We start from the raw sequence: 10,000 nt of genomic DNA, 5'->3' as shown, positions 1-10,000 counted from the left end.
TTTTGTTTTCCATCTTTACATATTGCTGTTCTTTGGTCTTTTTTTATTTACCAGAATCCTTTAGCCTCTTTTTTTCTTGACTGTTCTTAGTGTTTTCCTTCACTCTTATGTGTTTTTCCTACTAATTTCCACTTTTTCATTTCTTCAAGTATTGCTGTTCTTTGGCTTTCCTTTATTTACCAGAATTCTTTAGCCTCTCCTCTTTCCTTTTACTATCCTTACTGTTTTCCTTCACTCTTTTGTGTTTTTCCTACAAATTTCCACTTTTTCATTTCTTCAAGTATTGATGTTCTTTGGCCTTCCTTTATTCACTACGGTTCTTTAACCTTTCCTTTTTTTATTTATATATATTTTTCAATCATATTTATCATCAGCGATTCGTTGCTCTCGTGTCGGTCTCCATGGTGTGCTTTTGCGTTCATTTGCATTCCTTTGTTGTCTTTTACCTTACATGAATCCATTTTTCTCGTGGAGTAATTAATTATTAAACATGCATTAATGGTCACTTTGATGTTATGGAGGATTGGTAAGTCTTTCATCATATTGTTGTACACGTCCGGAACCAGTTTTAAATTATACTCTCTCTCTCACTCACTCACTCACTCAGTCACTCATGCCTGTCTGTCTGTCTGTCTGTCTGTTTACGTGTTTGTGTGTTTAGTTATGTCCAAAATGTTTTAAATTACTACTCTGTTCATTCGTACCTATCTCCGTCTGTTTTTCTGTATGTCTGTCTGTCTGTCTATCTCTATCTTTACGTCTATCTATCAATTTATCGTTTATATGTCTGTCTCTATATTTATCTTTTATCTTTGTATCTAATCTACCTATCTTTTTCCATCCATCTTGCTGCCACTTCTTTTCTTTTCTTTTCTTTTTTTTAGTCGTATTCAATATTAGTATATTTTGCATCCAATCTATAATATCCAACTTGTATAAAATCTCTCATCTTCGTATTTCTAAAACTGAATGGATAATGTCACGTAATATATCTTTGATCTTCAATTTTTGTACATTTCTTGCTTCTAACTGCAATGTTTAATAACCTCCAATTTCCAGCATTTCACATGATCGTTATTACTAAAACCGCTAATATCTTTTTCTTTCTAATGTATATCCTTCTGTTTTTAATGTCGAACATCTAACACCTAACATCTAACACCTGATCTTCCTTATTCACCCTTACCTTAAACATCCAAACTCTTCATTCTTTAACGTCAGTGTTCACTCTTATTCAGTCTTCAATGTTCCTGGTTTAAATAATCTTGCTTTTCATTTTTATTCTTGTAGTCTCTCATACCATTATACACGAGGTCACGGTATAGGCTGGCTAGGGAAGGCTGATTTGCTTCCCTTACCTGGCGGAGGTGTGGCGGGGCGGCGTACTGTAGGGCATCACCTGGGACCATCAGTGTCATTGTAACAGAGTCATTCGTTTGACATATTCAAGCTACCTTTTAAACTTTTGCTAATTCATGTACCTGTTTTCCCATTCTCGTGGTTATATTTCAATGCACATTTTTTGACGGTGGGTGCTATGTTGGTTTGATAAGAGGATTCTAAACATTTATTAATTCATGTAGCTGTTTCACAGGAGGATTCTTCTTTTCCTGATATTAATATTCGTTTTTACTTTTCTTTTTGTTTCGTTAGAGTCGTTATTTGTAGAGTGTGCCTTAGCTATTCTCTTCTCTCGTTACGCGGCGTCATAAACTTGTGTTCATCTCTTTCCTTTCCCAGTGAATCGTTAATTATTCTTTTTGATTTATGGCTAATGGCTGGAATATATTACTTCGTCTCGTTCTGAATTTCTCTGTTGTTACATTGCGCTGGAATTTAAACCTTCATCTATCATCTTCCACTTCTCGTATCTAAACCTTCCCTCTCATTACGTCCCTTCTCCATCTGACCATTACTTTTCCTTTTCATCCTCACTCTTTCTCTATTCCACCGATCGCTTCCCATTTTCTCTCCATACATCTTATCCCTCCACTCCTTCTCACATACCTATTCCACCTTCCTTTCCACACATCCCTTTAAAACGTTCCCTCCAGCCAGCCTTCCCTTCCACCCTCTCCAATCCTCAGCCTTCATAGCAAGTCATAACTCATCTCCCCTTCCACATCATCTCACCCACTTGCCTACCCCACTGCAATCCACGCCTCTCCCCTCCACCCCGTACATACATAACCCTATAACCTGACCTCCGTGCGTTAACCTCCCCTCCACCCCCTTCATAACACCGTCACTCACCCCCTCTATATCCCTCGCCTCGACCTCCACCTCAGTATTTATGGAACCCTTGAAGGTGTGTTTACTGAGACTAACCAGCCACTCCACAATCTCTCCCCAGAAACCACATAGCTGTCCCGATCTCAGACGTTGATATTTCTCCAGTTAGTACCCCAGAGAGAGAGAGAGAGAGAGAGAGAGAGAGGAGAGGGAGAGTTATAAAAAAAAATAGCCACCATGAATATATTGCTCGGTTGAATCAGGTTAGATTAGGTTAAGTTAGGAGTTCACCTATAAAAATACTGACGAACTAAGCTATAACAGAGAGAGAGAGAGAGAGAGAGAGAGAGAGAGAGAGAGAGACCTATTCCCCCTATTCGGTGCCGTGAAATAGAAGCGTATCAACACAATATGCGTCGTTAATTATAGGCGAACGTAGCCGAAAGGATCGCTAAGAGTATTGAGCTGAGGGAAGTGGCAATAACAGGGAAAAAATAGTTTATTACAATTACCGTTGCATTTGCAGGTCCTATCAGATGTAATTGATTGTCGTTTTAATTAAGTTGACGAGGGAATGGTTAACTTCAATTCCAGTGGTTTCTGTTGGGCTTGCAAGGAAGACAATTTTGCAGTTTATTTTTTTCCTTTTTATCAATTTTTCCTTTTTCGAGTCATTTTATTCATTCCCCGCGCGGGCATATTTCCACTTTTACCTATGAATTCGATTTGTATGTGTTATCTCTCTCTCTCTCTCTCTCTCTCTCTCTCTCTCTCTCTCTCTCTCTCTCTCTCTCTCTCTCTCTCTCTCTCTCTCTCTCTCTCTCTCTCTCTCTCTCTCTCTCTCTCTCTCTCTCTCTCTCTCTCTCTCTCTCTCTCTCTCAATTCATCTTCATTTTATCATTTAATATATATGTAAATGTTGCTCATTTGTTATACTTCTGCGACGCTGACGGACTTATTCTAGTTGTAGTTTTGATTTTTATTCTACGGCACACTAATATTTGTTTTAATTTTTTCGTTGATTCCTCTTCATTTTGTCCTTCCGTTTCCATTCATGTATGTTTACTTGTCTAACTTACCACTCGAAACTATTTTTCTATTCCATATTTGTTTCATAGGATAGCGTCTCTTTCCCATCTCCCTTGTCGTCATTTAGTTTATGAATTTCATTTGTATGTGTTGACTTTAAGTTGGGTTTCCTTTTTCATCCCTTTATTTCAACTCGTGCCAAACAGACTCCATCAAGCGCTGGTTTTGACGTTTGATTTTACTCTAACATTTATTTATTTCGCTTACTCTTTGTTTTCATCATCGCTTTGAATTCCATTTATATGTGTTAGTGTTGGCTGAGGTTGTGTTTCAACTTCCGGCAAAACTGATTGATCGGCTCCATCAAGCTCTGCCTGCCATTTGATATAATTCATTGTACGGCAACATATCTCTTTTAGTCTTATTTTATCGTATGAATTATATCTTTATATGCGCAAACTTTAGATGACTTGTACAACTCGTGCAAAAACAAATGCATAAGTCTTACATTTATTCTCTTAAAGGGAAAGTATATACCTGCCTTCTCTCTGCACTTGCTTACGTGACAAGCGAATAAAACACTGAAGGAAGAGCAATAAAGTGAAGTCATTCCTATTTCCAGTAGTTTGTTTCCTTCGCGGTACATTCTGGCCACTCAGACTTACTCACTCCTTATACAGCAGCTATGAATGCCACTCCTTTCACAATTATAGCAAGAGAAGCTTCCATGTATGTTCCCAGGCTTACCAAATATACGTGTTTATGAATTCATGAACTTATACTGATAGAGTCATGAAATATACAAAAGAAAAAAACCTTGTAGAAATGTTGACAAATTTTGAAAAAGTCAGAATTTACAGATAAGGAAAAGTGTATGTAGTTTTTCATGCTTTTCATTACAAACTTTTCCTTTTAACATTTGATCCTCTGAGTGAAAAGCGATAGCGGTACGGTGAGGCGTGGCAAATGGTACAGTACACTTTCCATGTATATCTCCAGCCTCATATATACGCATTCGGCAGGCAGTGGGTGTGTGGGCCTGCGTTTGATAGTCAGCGCGTGGTGCATGTGTAGTGGTAGTCATCTGGGCGCGATCACGGCGGAAAATCTTGGGCCGCTATGTTAAAGAGACGAGGTGGTGCGCGGAGGAACCAGGAATACTAACAGACTGACTAGGAAATGCAGCGGCTTCAATGTCTCGTCAGAGTCGTGTACGGTTGACTTATTGGCCTACTTTAGGGTTTCCTGGGTTGCATTGGATCCCCACGGCGCCTTGAACCCTGCCCTTTTCGGTTCATGGTTCAGGGGAAGGCTGGGCTGAGTCCGCTGCCGATGCATTCAAAAGGTTTCCGAGTAGGGAGAGTCGAGTGACCCGCTAGCCTTTGTCATACCGCTAGGCAGGGACCAGTGGGTAGGGTGAGGTGAACAGGGCGCCGCCAGGGTGTAGGGAAGGGTGTAGTGGTGCAGGGTGCGACAATGAATGGTCATTGTTGAAAGTAGGTGAAAGCTGGTAATGAAAAAGGCTATTAAATCTGTAGCATGTAGCCTACCACTTACCTACACACAAACACACTCAAACACACACACACACACACACACACACACACACACACACACACACACACACACACACACACCACTCAGGATTTTTTTTTAATCCACTTTTTTATCATTCATTTTTAAGCTCGGTGATAAATTGGTTCCGTTTTCTGTTGATGGAGCTGGTTGTGCAGAATTAATTTTTGCCTCCATATACTGTTTGTATTTTATTTACCTATGCATAAAGTGCGAGCTTGAAATTAACTCGTGTTTTTTTCTGCATAAAAGTCGAAAGATATATCCACTTGTTTCATTTTTACTTATATTTTTTTCATCATTTATTCATTATTTATTTATTTTTTATGGGGGACTATTCCAAACATGCTCACTTCAATGTTCCCTGGAATAGTGACCGTCAACTTGTTCAGCTGAAGGGAATGTAGAAACGACGCCGTAAATAAATAATGATGGTGAAATAACGCTTGATGAATTAAATAGTATACTCTCTCTCTCTCTCTCTCTCTCTCTCTCTCTCTCTCTCTCTCTCTCTCTCTCTCTCTCTCTCTCTCTCTCTCTCTCTCTCTCTCTCTCTCATAGGCCGTATGTAGGTCACGTTGACAGCATTAAACCCGCGATTCAGTGTGTGTGTGTGTGTGTGTGTGTGTGAGCTCCTCAAAGAAATATTACGTCCAGTGTTGGCGTTATGATGAAGCTTTAAAGAAAATTGGTGTATTACGTGTGACGCATTGACACACACACACACACACACACACACACACACACACACACACACACGGGGTCCAGAGGCAACAGTTCGTAAATCGTTAAAGCGAAACCGTGAGAACGACAACAACAACAACAACAACAACAACAACAACAAGAGCGTCAATAAACCAAGAAAAAAAAGTACAGCACTGATGATAAATAAAAGTAATAAAAAGAAACTCACGCCGCCTCTTAATTCACGCGTTAATTTCTTTTTCTGGTGTAATTATTATTTTTTTTTTTTTTAATTTTCCGCAAGTCACGAAAGAGAAAGAAGTGAGACGGGCCGTAATTGAATTAATGCACGAATTATCTTTTCTTCCTTTTTCGTTTTTTCCTTTCGTTTTTTTTATCGTCTTTATTTATTATTTTTACGTGAATGTGCTGACTATGATTTGTGTGTGTGTGTGCGTGTGTGTGTGTGTGTTTTAAGAGAGTGCAGTTCTTTTTCTACTCTTATCTCTTTTTCTGTATTTCTTCCTTTCTTACTTTCTTCTTAAACTCCTATTTTCTTCTTTTTATTATTATTTCTATGTTCTTTATCCTTCCTGCTTTATTTTGCTATTTATTTGTTACTTTACATCTCCATTAACTATTTTTTCCTCCTCCTTCTTCTTCTTCTTCCTCCTTTTCCTTATTTTTGTTGTTGTTCTTCTTCTTCTTCTTCTTCTTATTATTATTATTTTCTTCTTTTCTTCTTCTTCTTCTTCTTCTTCTTCTTCTTCTTCTTCTTCTTCTTCTTCTTCTTCTTCTTCTTCTTCTTCTTCTTCTTCTTCTTCTTCTTCTTCTTCTTCTTCTTCTTCTTCTTCTTCTTCTTCTTCTTCTTCTTCTTCTTCTTCTTCTTCTTCTTCTTCTTCTTCTTCTTCTTCTTCTTCTTCTTCTTCTTCTTCTTCTTCTTCTTCTTCTTCTTCTTCTTCTTCTTCTTCTTCTTCTTCTTCTTCTTCTTCTTCCTTCTTCTTCTTCTTCTTCTTCTTCTTCTTCTTCTTCTTCTTCTTCTTCTGCACCTTAACTGCATACTAAACGTCAATACTTTATGAGGGAAAAACTGCACAGAAGAGGATTGGAGGAAGGGAGGCAAGGGAGGAAAAGAGGCAAGTGCAATATTCGAGAGAGAGAGAGAGAGAGAGAGAGAGAGAGAGAGATAAGAGAGGGGCGTGTAAAGAGAAGAGTACAAATGTCCTCACTTGTTAACTCTCTCTCTCTCTCTCTCTCTCTCTCTCTCTCTCTCTCTCTCTCTCTCTCTCTCTCTCTCTCTCTCTGCTATTGACTCCTCCCTTCCATCGTAAATTCTTCCTCTTCTCATCGTGACCTGACCCATTCCATCACAGCCACACCCTCTTCCCCTTCCCCTTCCCCTCTTGTCTCTCTCTCTCTCTCTCTCTCTCTCTCTCTCTCTCTCTCTCTCTCTCTCTCTCTCTCTCTCTCTCTCTCTCTCTCTCTCTACATTCTTCGTTTTCTTCTTGATTGGGCTTTATTTTGTTGGATTGTTGGCTTGGCTTGGCTTGGCATGGAGTGTCTCTGTCTTTCTGTATGTCTGTCTGCCCGTCTGTCTGTCTGTCTGTCTCTCTGTTTGTCTGTCTGTCTGTCTGTCCGTCTACCTCTGTCTCTCTCTCTCTCTCTCTCTCTCTCTCTCTCTCTCTCTCTCTCTCTCTCTCTCTCTCTCTCTCTCTCTCTCTCTCTCTCTCTCTCTCTCTCTCTCTCTCTCTCTCTCTCTCTCTCTCTCTCTCTCTCTCTCTCTTAGTCCGTGCTGCTCGACTAATATTTCTGATACATTTTTTCCACTTTGTATTCAACTAAATTTACATCACTCTGAAGTCCGTCGGTTTTATCATACTTGTCCTCATTCCTGCCTCGCTTCCTCCTCCTTTTCCTCCTCCTCCTCCTCCTCCTCCTCCTCCTGCTCACTTCCACCATCCCTTTACTCTCTATCTATCCTCACTCTCTCCCTGTTCCTCTTCCTCTCTTTCTCTATACCTGGTCCATTTCAGTACTCCTCTACCCTTTTGCCTTTTGCCTTCCCCCTTGCACATGCACGCCAGAGTAACTGTGACGCAGCTACACTGGGAGCATCGAACAGCAAGATAACAGGCTGGGACGAGGCGGGATTGTCCAACCATTAGCGTGCTTGTTAGGCTGTTGGCATCGTTTGGCGCGCGGCTAAAGGCTCCATAAGGGGTTGTGCAAGAGAGAGAGAGAGAGAGAGAGAGAGAGAGAGAGAGAGAGAGAGAGAGAGAGAGAGAGAGAGAGAGAGAGAGAGAGAGAGAGAGAGAGAGAGAGAGATTTTAAGTGATCGAAATGCGTACGTTTCGTTGACTATAATGAAACGTTGATTTTATTGAGGAAATTGCATTGTGTAAGAAGAGAGAGAGAGAGAGAGAGAGAGAGAGAGAGAGAGAGAGAGAGAGAGAGAGAGAGAGAGTCACTAATAGGACCGGTAACAGACAGGTAGGCAGGCAGGCAGAAACACAGTGTGCAGATATAGACGCTGGTTTAGAGGCAAAGACACACCCATGCAGAGAGAGAGAGAGAGAGAGAGAGAGAGAGAGAGAGATTAAGCAATGAGTGTAGGTGAAAAGAAACGGCAAAGGAAAGAAGAAAGCACAAAAAACTCTGGTGCAAATAAGTTAGTGGGTGTTTGGGTGAAAACGAAAGAAAAATGAGAATGAAGGAGGTGAAGAAAATGAGAAATGGGAGGTTCACGTGAATATATTAAGGTCCTTCTCTTCCCTCTTGCTCTCCTTCCCTCTCCTTCCTTCTCCTTCCCTCTCCACTCTCCTTCACTATCCCCCTCCTCTCTCCCCCTCCTCTCTCCCTCCATCATGCACCGTCTTCCCATCCATATCTCTTCTGCTTGCTTATCCCTCCTCCTTCCCGCATCCTTCCCACTTCCTTCCTCTCTCCATCTCTCCACAACCTCTTCCTGTCACGTTTCCTTTCCTCCTTCCCTCAATATTCACCTTCTTCCCTTCAAGTTTTTTCTCTCTCTCCCTCTCTCCTTTATTCTTGTATCTCTTCCTCCATGCCTTAGCCTTCTTTCCTTCTCTCCCTCTCTCCTCTCTCCCTCTTGCTTCTTCCGCTGTAGCTTTTTTTTTTTCCTTCCTCTTCCTCACTCGTTTATTCTTCTCACTTTTCTTACCCTTCTCACTTCTTTCCTTTCAGTATTCCCTCTTGTCCCATTCCTCTGTGTCTCTCCTCCCTCCCTCTCTCCCTCTGATCTTTTGCTATGCCTTCACTCTCTCTCTCTCTCTCTCTCTCTCTCTCTCATTTCCCTCCCTCTTTTCCTTCCTACTTGCGCAGTCTGACCTTCTATCCGCCCCCCACTGGCAGCTTCTAAGGTAAATAGCTCGCAAAACAGTACAGGAAAGCAAATGCAGGAAATCTAGTAGTGATTGTGAGGTGCCGCAAGAAGAGAATACGGTATATACACCTTGTTTTTTTTTTTCCCTTTTTCTTTTAATGGTCATCCCCACTGCATGTATCTTCCCTCGTGTGTGTGTGTGTGTGTGTGTGTGTGTGTGTGTGTGTGTGTGTGTGTGTGTGTGTGTGTGTGTTCATCTTAAAAGGGGGAAAGGGTGACGGAAGCCAAATGTTGTGTATAAATTGAATAAAAATGCCTTTGTCCAAGAGAGAGAGAGAGAGAGAGAGAGAGAAGGTAGCAAGGTGACGTTTGGAGTAGATGTTTGTGTGTTTGTGTGTGTGTTTGTTTCTCTTTTTGTGTGTGGCTGATATTTTTGTCCGCAAATATTTTTCGTTTTGGTTTTATTTTTCTATTTTTTTTCTTTTCTTTCTTTTTTTTTGGGTGGCGAAGTTAATCTTGTCGCCCGTGTTTGTTTTTTTATTTGTTTGTGTGTGAGGAAAAAGATAGCTGCCTGTTCAGTACTGTGTGGTAGTAGTAGTAGTAGTAGTAGCAGCTGTAGCAGTAGCAGTAGTAGTAGTAGTAGTAACAGTACCAGTAGCAGTAGTAGTAGTAGTAGTGGTGGTGGTGGTGGTAGTAGTAGTAGCAGTAGTGCAGCACTAGTGGTAATAGTGGTTAATGTGGTGGTAGTAGTAGTAGCAGCAGTAGCAGCAGTAGCAGCAGTAGTGGTGGTGGTGGTGGTAGCAGCAGTGGTAGTAGTGGTGGTAACAGCCAGCAGCAGTGTTGGTGGTGAGTAGTGTGTGGTAGTAGTAGTAGTGGTAGTAGTAGTAGTGGTAGTAGTAGTAGTTAGTAGTAGTAATAATAGTAGCAGTAGTAGTAGTAATAGTAGTAGTAGTTGTAGTAGTAGTAGTAGTAGTAGTAGTAGTAGTAGAAGTAGTAGTGGTAATAATAGTAGTAGTAGTAGTGAATTTGGTGGCTTTACTTCCCATGTGATCAAGAGAGAGAGAGAGAGAGAGAGAGAGAGAGAGAGAGAGAGAGGATTTAGTGGAGAGTGAAGACAGATTCAGGAGAAGATAAAAC

General features: G+C 40.8%; 1 protein-coding gene across 1 annotated transcript in view; it reads left to right on the top strand.

Moving 5' to 3' along the window:
* LOC123506677 (toll-like receptor Tollo) overlaps positions 1 to 10,000 on the top strand; it is a 37,696-nt gene that overhangs the window by 17,004 nt on the left and 10,692 nt on the right. The gene's annotated exons all lie outside the window — the stretch shown is intronic.

Source organism: Portunus trituberculatus, chromosome 20 (assembly GCF_017591435.1).
Source record: "Portunus trituberculatus isolate SZX2019 chromosome 20, ASM1759143v1, whole genome shotgun sequence".
Classification (NCBI taxonomy): domain Eukaryota; kingdom Metazoa; phylum Arthropoda; class Malacostraca; order Decapoda; family Portunidae; genus Portunus; species Portunus trituberculatus.
Note: the sequence above shows the minus strand (reverse complement) of the source record. Positions and strands in the feature narration are given on the sequence as shown.